Source organism: Octodon degus, unplaced genomic scaffold, assembly GCF_000260255.1.
Source record: "Octodon degus isolate 3935 unplaced genomic scaffold, OctDeg1.0 scaffold00005, whole genome shotgun sequence".
Lineage (NCBI taxonomy): Eukaryota > Metazoa > Chordata > Mammalia > Rodentia > Octodontidae > Octodon > Octodon degus.
The window spans coordinates 8,217,310-8,226,610 of NW_004524581.1; the positions used below are offsets into that span (position 1 = coordinate 8,217,310).

At 38.4% G+C, this 9,301-nt stretch overlaps 1 long non-coding RNA gene across 1 annotated transcript in view; it reads left to right on the forward strand.

Moving 5' to 3' along the window:
• Positions 1 to 2,135: 2,135 nt before the first annotated feature.
• Positions 2,136 to 9,301, forward strand: part of LOC111818625 — a 24,548-nt gene continuing 17,382 nt past the window's right edge. The window contains exons 1-2 of the long non-coding RNA XR_002822575.1: positions 2,136 to 2,148; positions 7,152 to 7,159. This is a non-coding gene — a long non-coding RNA (uncharacterized LOC111818625). The remainder of the gene's footprint in view (positions 2,149 to 7,151; positions 7,160 to 9,301) is intronic.

The window sequence follows — 9,301 nt, forward strand, 5'->3', positions numbered from 1 at the left end:
TTTTGTCCACTATGAACCATTTATCTTCTGCAATGCCTATCTGCCCTGCCACCCTGCCTTGGAGCCAGGCAATTACGGACTGAAACCTCCACAAACTGCTACTCAAAACTTTCCACCTTTAAGTCCAGGTGTTGGATATTTTATCTCAGCAAAGAAAAAAGTAATTAAGACCTGGAGTTTCAGATTAAATTAAATTAGAGATGCAGCTTAGTGGCAGAGTGCTTACCTAGCATTTGCCAGTGCCTGGGTTCAGTGTTTAATAACACACATAATGTTAGGTATGAACCCACGCAATGAACCAGACCAGGCATTCTGACACAAGTGAAGACTTACTGGGGCCTCAAGCAGGCTGGCTGTCTAGCGGACCAAGACAGCAGCAAATAAAGGGGGGGACAGGAGACTTTATAGGATCTTTTAGGGAGTGTAATCTGGAACAGGTGAGGGAGAGCTAATCTTGGCAGGCTACCTGGTCTGTGGGGGACTTTTAATGTTAACAAAGGAGAGTTTCATGGTTGCTTGCCCAGGTCAAACCAGGTGGACCTATTCTGAGCTCTGCGTGGGGCCAAGGGGGAGAGAGTTTGGGGGCAGGGTTCCTGGGAAACCAAGAGGGACAGTGTTTGGGGCAAGGTGCGTGGGAAACTTTGAATCCTGACCTGTCAACCCAGACTCTATTTGATAGAAAAAGGGCAAAGAAATCATCTGGCTACTTCCTGCTAAATAGGAACGTCGTGGGGCATCATGGGGCTGTGAGTCTGGAGATCAGGGCGAGCAGTTGTCATCATCAGAGGGATCACATTGGAGTAAGGCCTGGTAAGAATAATCTGAGAGAAGCATTTGGTGAAAAATTTGGGTTGTTAGTCTGGTAACAGTATTGTGTATGAGGGAAATGAAGAAAGGGGCTACCACGAACATAATAGCAAGCCCTCTGAGGGCCCTAGAAGGGGAGGGAGCCAAAGGAAGATGGAGTTTTATGCATCAAGGTGCCACACAGAAATAACTGTGTGTCTGTTTTGTGTTGCTTGACTGGAGGTGTGTTGAACATGTGGGGTTGTGGGAAGAGGGGAGTTGTAAAAGGGAGAAATCAATGGCTAAAGGCTTTTGGGGGATTATAGGCATGCACAACCATGCCCAGTTCCAGAGGACAGCACAGTATGCCTGGGGTTCCAGGACTGGGATGTCATGTGGTAGCAGGAATTGAACCTGGGTCTTCGTGCTTGCCACACAGGCACTTAGACCACCAAGCTATCTCCCCAGCCCCCAAATTACCTTGTGTGTATACATAAATATATCTTTTTCCTTTCCTTATTTCTTTCTCTTGTCCTTTTTCTCATACAAGTTTTTTCTTCCCTTTGAACAGATTCTTTTCTCTTCACATGTCTATTGCACCTTTCAGATTTTACTTACTCTTTCAGGTTTTTACACTAGTGAGACAATATGACTTTGCACGTGCAGCTCTGATTTATTTCACTTATGAACATAGTCTCTAGTTGCATCCATTTACCTATAAAAACCTCAAGTTTATCCTTTTTTATAGCTGAGTAATACTTCACTGTGTAAAACTAACACATCTTTTTTTATCCATTCCTCAGTTGATGGGCATTTAGGTAGTAATGAAAATTTACACTGCTATACACATGGGTGCACAAATGTCAAATACATACACAAACCCTTGCCATGCACATAAAGTATATGAATAATGAATGTTCAAACCAATGTTTATAACTTTATTTATTTATTTATTTATTTTGGTGGAAACAGGGATTGAACTCAGGTCCTTGCACTTGACAGGGAAGCACTTATTCTACTGAGCCATCTCCCCAGCCCCTTACGTTTATAATTTTATTTTTTATTTAGTGTGTGTGTGTGTGTGTGTGTGTGTGTGTGTGTGGCCAGCTCATCCCACCAGGGGGCAGGGCTGGCTGGCATGTGGTGCTGGGGGATTGAACCGCGGTCCCTGTAGCTTTGCTAAGCTTGTTCTAAGTAGATGCTTTAGACCACTGAGCCATCTCACCAGCCCCAACATTTATAATTTTAAAGCAGGCCACTCTACCTGGGATTGGAGGTGTTTTCATAACTTTATGCAAATCTTGAAATCTCATAGTAGGAACCTACAACTTCATTCTTTTACAAAATATTTTTGACCATTCTGTTCCTTTTGTCTTTCCATACAGAGTTTAAAATTGGATTGCATATTTCTATGAGGAAAAGATTCTTCTAAGATTTCAGTTAGAATTATGTTAAAAATAGATCTTTTGTGTAATAATTGGTATCTTGAAAACATTGAATTTTCCCATCCATAAAGAGTATACTTGTGTGGATTTGTCTTCTTTGACTTTGCATGGGGGTTTCGTCTTTATATCACCTATAAGTTTCAGTTCAGCATAGCAAGCACGTCTATAAAGTGCATATTTTTAAAAGTCACTAAATTCAATAGGCTTGAGACCAAGGCTTATAGCATTATTACATAAAAGAGAGACTGCTTGGTCTACACAATTCAGAGACCAGTGGCTGGTGAAGGTACTATGATTCAACAAAGAGGCTGGAGGAAAAAAGCATATCGGAGGGAAGAAATGAATGACATGTCAACAAAGCCAAATGAAGAAAGAAGACATTTATGTCAGAGCACACAGTCAAATGTCAGATGCTAGCAGTCATGCAACATGAGAAGTGAAACCTGAACTTCAGCTGCTAATCTTGACAAGAACATCGAGGGCAGGGCTTCAGAGAAACTCCACTCGAGTGAGTTCAGAGAAGACAGGAGTGGAAAATTTAAGAACAGTGTTGAAAATAGAGCAAAGAAATAGGGTGAGGGATATAGAGATAAGCAAAATAGAAACAAAGGATGTTTAAATGGGAATATTTGGGCCAGGGAGATAGCTCAGTAGAATAAGCACTTGCCAGGCAAGTACAAGGGCCTGAGTTCAACCCCTCATTCCACAAAAAAAGAAAAAAGGTGTATTATAAAATCAGGTGTTCACTAATGAAAGCTATAAAGGGGGAAATTCATATTGAAGAGAGGAAAGAAGGGCAATTCAGCTAGTGATGACTTTTAATATGAAAGACTATATAGTGGATCTCCAGGCAACAGTAAAGGAATGACTACAGTGGACAGTGGCAGTGTCCATCCATTACAATGATAGTGGAAGGAAAACTCATGCACGTAAAAGAAATGGGACTGTAGACTTGAAGATCTGCTGATGGGAAAGTTCTTTTGACTGCTACCAGTTTCTCCTTTTTCGTTTATAAAGAGAATAAAAAAAAACAGTGAAAAGAAAAATTAGAAATGATACCGAATTTCACTAAACAAAATAATAGGAATTTGACAACGGATGTTATATTGCACAATGTGGTCTTCAAATTAATTGTGCAGGTTACCAGATATAAGCATGCAAAAATTGGTTTTAAAAGTTATAAGAAATTAAACAGAAGAAAAAACATTAAGCATTAACTGCTCCTTTCCATAGACCAAGAGAAAACAGCAGCACAATTGTCCGAGATATTTTTAGAAATCTTTTGTTTATTTATTTATTTATTTGATAGAGGGTCTTACTACATAGCTTAGACTCATGATCTTCCTGTCTCAGCCTCCCACTCAGCCCTGGGATTACAGACATGCATAACCATACCATTTCAGGGAACAGCACAGCATGCCTGGGGTTCCAGAGCTGGGATGGCATGTGGTAGCAGAATTGAATCTCGGTCTTTGTGCTTGCCACACAGGCACTTAGACCACCAAGCTATCTCCCCAGCCCCCAGGCTACCTTGTAGATATACATAAATAATATATTTTTCTCTTCCTTATTTCTTTCTCTTGTCCTTTTTCTCATCCAAGTTTTTTCTTCCCTTTGAACAGATTCTTTCCTCTTCATGCATCTATTATACCTTTCAGATTTTGCTTACTCTTTCAGGTTCTTACACTGGCGAGACAGTATGACTTTACATGTGCAGGTCTGATTTATTTCACTTCTGAGTATGGCCTCTAGTTGTATCCATTTACCTATAAAAGCCTCAAGTTTATCCTTTTTTATAGCTGTGGGTAAAAATAACACATCTTTTTTACCCATTCCTCAGTTGATGTTCTTTTTTTTTTTTTTTTTACTTTAGGGAAGTGTCTACAGGGTGTTCAGGGTTTCACTACTAGATTGAACCCATCGTGATCCACCTGTTTACAGCCTCCCAAGAGCTGGGATTACAGGTGCATGCCACCACGTCCAGTCTCAATTGCCATCTCAGCACACTCCGGGGGCAGGGTCAGCACAGCAGGCCCAGGGATTGAACCCCCGGCCACTGTGCCTGCTTGCAGGGGCTTTATTCCCCTGAGCTCTTTGACCATCATGTTGATGGACATTTGGGTAGCTATGAAAATATGTACTGCTACAAACATGAGTGTACATATATCACTGTGATAAAATATTTTCAGTTCTTTTGGAAAAATACCCAGGAGGGGAAAAGCTGGGTTGAACAGGACTTCCAATCCTGGCTTTTTAAGGAATGTCCAAACATTTTCATAGTGGTTGTACTCTCTCACCAGTAGTGGAGAAGGGTCCCTTTTTCCCCAAAGCCCCTTCAGCATTTGTTATTGGTGGACCTTTTCAGGATAGCTATTCTTTCTGAGGTGAGATGAAATCTCAGTGTCATTTTAATTTGCATTTATTGACTGCCCAGTGCTGTAGAACATTATTTCATGCATTTTTTTGCCATTTGTATAAGTGCATATTCATCTCAGAAGTCCATTTTTGGATTGGGTCTCTCCATGACTATTAAAGAGTCTATCCTTCTTTCAGTGAATATGTTTGTCCCCTTTGTCAAAGATAAGGTGGCTAAGTGTGTTTGTAATTGGGTCTGCATCTTCTAATCTGTTCCATTGATCCTCAGATCTGTTGTTTTGTTTTGTTTTGTTTTTACATTATGCTGACTTTATCACACTAGCTTTTAGTATAATTTCAAGTCAGGAATTGTGATGCTTTCTGCCTTTCCTTTGTTGCCCAAGATTGCTTTTGCTATTCTAGTTCTCTTCCAATTCCAGATGATTTTGAGGGATGTTTTCTCTAGATCTGTGAGGTATATTAATGGTATTTTAATCAGCATAGCACTGAATCTGTAGAACAATTTTGGAAATTTGGCCATTTTCACAATGTTGATTCTTCCTATCCATCAGCAAGGAATATCTTTCTCAAATCCTCTTTTATCAATTTTTTTCATAGTACTGCAATTTTCACTCTACAGATTTTTTACTTCCTTTGTGAGACTGATTCCTAAGTATTTCATTTGTTTATATATTAATGTGAAAAGTGTGGTTTCCCTATTTCTTCTAGATACATTCATTTTTATGTATAGAAATGCTATTGATTTTTGAGTGTTGACTCTGTATATTGCTATCCTACTAAATTTGGTTATTAAATCTACAAGTCTCTGGGTGGAGATTTTGTAATCTTCTATGCAGAGTATCATGTCATATGCAAATAATGATACTTTCACTTCTTCCTTTCCATTCATTATCCTTTTTATTTTTCTCTTCTGTATAATTGCTCTGGGTAATGTTTTCAGAACTATATTAGATAGGAATGGTGACAGTGGACATCCTTATCTTATTCCTGGTTTTAAAGTAAAGGCTTTCAGTATTTGTCCATTTAGTATGATGTTGGCTGTTGGTTTCTCATATGTGGCTTTTATCAGGTTGAAATATAGACCATCTATTCCAATTCTCTGTAGGTTTTTTATCATGAATGAGTGTTGGACTTTGTCAAAAGTTTTTTCTGCATCTATTGAGATGATCATGTCATTTTTGTTCTTGGCTCTATGGATGTGGTGTATTACATTTATTGATTTGCATATTTTAAACCTTCCCTGCATTCCTGGGATGAATCTTAATTGGTTGTGATGAATAATCTTGATGATTTGTTGCATTCTGCTTATTAGTATTTTATGGAGAATTTTTGCATCTATGTTCATGAGGAAGATTGGGCTGTAATTCTCTTTTTAGACTGAATCTTTCTCTGGTTTTGGGATTAGAGTAGTACTTGCTTCCAGGAATGACTTTGGGAGAATTACTTCCCTCTCAGTTTCACTGGAGAGTTTGAGAAGAGTTGGCATAAATCTTCTCAAAATTTCTTACATAATTCAGCTGTGATCCATCAAGACCTGGGTTTTTCTTTGTTGGTTGGCTTTTTACTACATTTTCAATATCAATGACTGATACTGGATTATTCAGAACTTTTATATCTTCTTGATTCAGCGTTGGTAATTCATATATATCTAGGAATCTGTCCATTTCTTCTGTGTATTCCATCCTGTGAGAGTAAAGATTTTGGAAATAAGTATTGCTGATTTTCTGAATTTCTATAGAAGCTGTAATGATTTCACACTTTTCATTCCTTATTTAATGTATTTGAATATAGGGTTTTATCAATTTTGTTTACTCTTTCAAAGAACCAACTTGCTGATTCATTATTTCTTTATATTGTTTTCTTCATCTCCAATGCAGTAATTTCTGCTCTGATCTTTATAATTTCCTGCCTTCTTTGCACTTTGGGCTTAACTTTTTTTCTTTTTCTAGGAATTTGAGGTGCAGCATAAGATTGTTTATTGTGCTTGTTCTGTTCTGATGTGTGAATGTACCGCTATAAATTTCCTGCTTAAGACAGCTTTCATTGCCTCCCACAGGTTCCTGTAAGTTGTATCTGCATTTTCACTTGATTGTAAACATTTGTATATTTCTTCTTTAATTTCATTTGTGATCATGAATTGTTCAGGAGGGTAATTTCCATGTGTTTGTGGAGTCTTTGCAATTCTTTTGTCCAGAATTTCCAGTTTCATTGCACTATGGTCAGATGATATTCATGGGATAACTTTGATTCCTTTGTGTTTACTTAAGCATGCTTCATGTGCTAGCATATAGTCTATTTTAGAAACGTCCCATGTGCAGCTGAGAAGAATGTATACTCTAATATTTCTGATAGAACACTCTGTAGTGGTATACTAAGTCCATTTCTTTACAAGTTTGGTTTAGTTCTATTATTTCTTTGCTGACTTTTTGCCTAGTTGATCTATCTGTTTGTGTCAAGGGGGTATTAAGTCCCCCACTACTATTGTGTTATTGTTCATTTGATTTTTCATGTCTGTTAAAATTTGTCTTATAAGGGGCCAGGGAGATGGCTCAGTAGAATAAGCGCTTGCCTGGCAAGCTCAAGGGCCTGAGTTCAATCCCCAGTTGTGCAAAAAAAAAAAAAAAAAAAAAAAAAAAGAAAAAAAAATTTGTCTTATGTAGTTGGGTGCTCCTACATTGGGTACATATATATTTATGATTTTTATCTCTTTCTCTTGAAGTTTCCACCTAACAAGTATGTAGTGACCTTCTTTATCTCTTTAACCATTTTTGATTTGAAGTTGACATTGTCAGCTACCAGGATATCTACCCCTGCTTTTTTTCTGGGTTCCTGTCACATGGAGGGAGTATTGCTTCCTTTTGAATGCATTTCTTATATGCAGCATATTTTTGGATTTCTGTTTGATGATCCATTCTGCCAGTCTATTTCCTTTAATTGGTGAATTGACACCATTTACATTGATGGTTATAAGTGATATGTATTGGCTCATCCTTATTATATTATTTTCCTGCTGTAGGGTCCCTAATTTTCTCCTCTGTTCAATAGCTTGCTCTGCTTTGTGGTTTCTTTCTGTTGTTCTTGAAGTTGTGGTTGTCTCTTCCTAGAATATTTGTCAATACTCTTTTTTTAATGTATTTTTTAGGAAAGGGTCTACAGGATGTTCAGGGTCTCACTACTAGATCGGACTCTTAGTGATCCACCTGTTTACAGCCTCCCAAGAGCTGGGACTACAGGCATGCACACCACACCCAGTCTCTATTGCCATCTCAGAGTGTGATCCGGGGGTGGGGCCAGTACAGCAGGCCTGGGGATCAAATATTAGTACTCTTTGTACTTAGTAGTCATGAATTTCTTCATTTATTCTTGTTATGGAAGTATCCTATGGGCCAGGAAGATGGCTCAGTGGAATAAGCGCTTCCATGGAAGTATCGTATCTCTCCATTAAATTTGATAGAGGGGGGGCTGGGGACATAGCTCAGTGGCATAAGTGCCTGCCTAGCAAGTGTAAGGTCCTGAGTTTGATCCTTGGTACTGAAAAAAAAAAAAAAACCTGACTGGGGAAGTAGATGTGACCAGTTAACTACAAGATTCTGAACAGCTATGAGGAACAGTTGCCAAAGCCCTGCAAATGTGATGGTTTTTCGGGGTACACCAGTCTGGATTGGAAGTTGTTTTCTTTTAGGAGCTAAAACACTTCACTCTAAGCTCTTCCTAATTTGATGGCTTTTGTTGAGAAATCTGCTGTGATTCTGATGAGCTTTCCATTAGTGATGATCTGGTTCTTTTCTCCAACTGCTTCAATATTCTGCTCTTTTGCTGAATTTCTGGGAACTTGATTATTATGTCTTTGTGTAAATTTATTTTGATTTTGGTTAACTGGAATTCTGCAACATGCATGCCTCACTGATCTATATGTCAGATTCTTTTCCCATGCTTAGAATATTTTCTGCTACTTCTGTAAATAAACTTTTTATGTCATTTATGCTGACTAGTGCTATTTTATTGACACCTATTAGTCTTATAATTTTTTACAACATCTTGCAGCCGCCAAATTGTTTTTTACTGCTCCTTTATTATTTTTAAGAGATTTTTCCTTTTTGCTAGCTACAGTGCTGTCTTCAAGGTCTGAAAATCTATCTTCAGTTTCATTTAAATGGTTTTGCCAGCTTTCAGTGGAATTCTTAATTTCCTGGACATCTATTTGAATCCATTTCATGCATTCTAATTCTTTCTTGTATTATTCTTTCAATGTTTCCATAATTTTTCTATTCTCGTCTATTACTTGTCTCTCTTCTTTAGATGTGCTGAGAAATTCTTTCATGATTGTTGTCATTTATTTATGTATTTTTTAATGTATTTTTGGAACACGGTCTCACTACACAGCTCAAACTCATAATGATCCTTCTGTTCTTGGCCTCCCCAGCACAGGGATTACAAGCCTGCACCACTATGCCTGGTCTCAGTGGATGGCTCAGTGTGCCCAGGGGTAGGGCTGGCTCAGCATGCGGGGCCAGGGATTGAACACTGGGCCCTGCACTTGCCTAAGCAGGCGCTTAGTCTGCTGTGTTATCTTGCTAGCCTTGTTCTTCCTTTCTTTCTTTCTTTCTTTCTTTCTTTCTTTCTTTCTTTCTTTCTTTCCTTCCTTCTTTGTTACAGGGTCTTGTTATTCAGTTCACACTCATAGTAATCCTTCT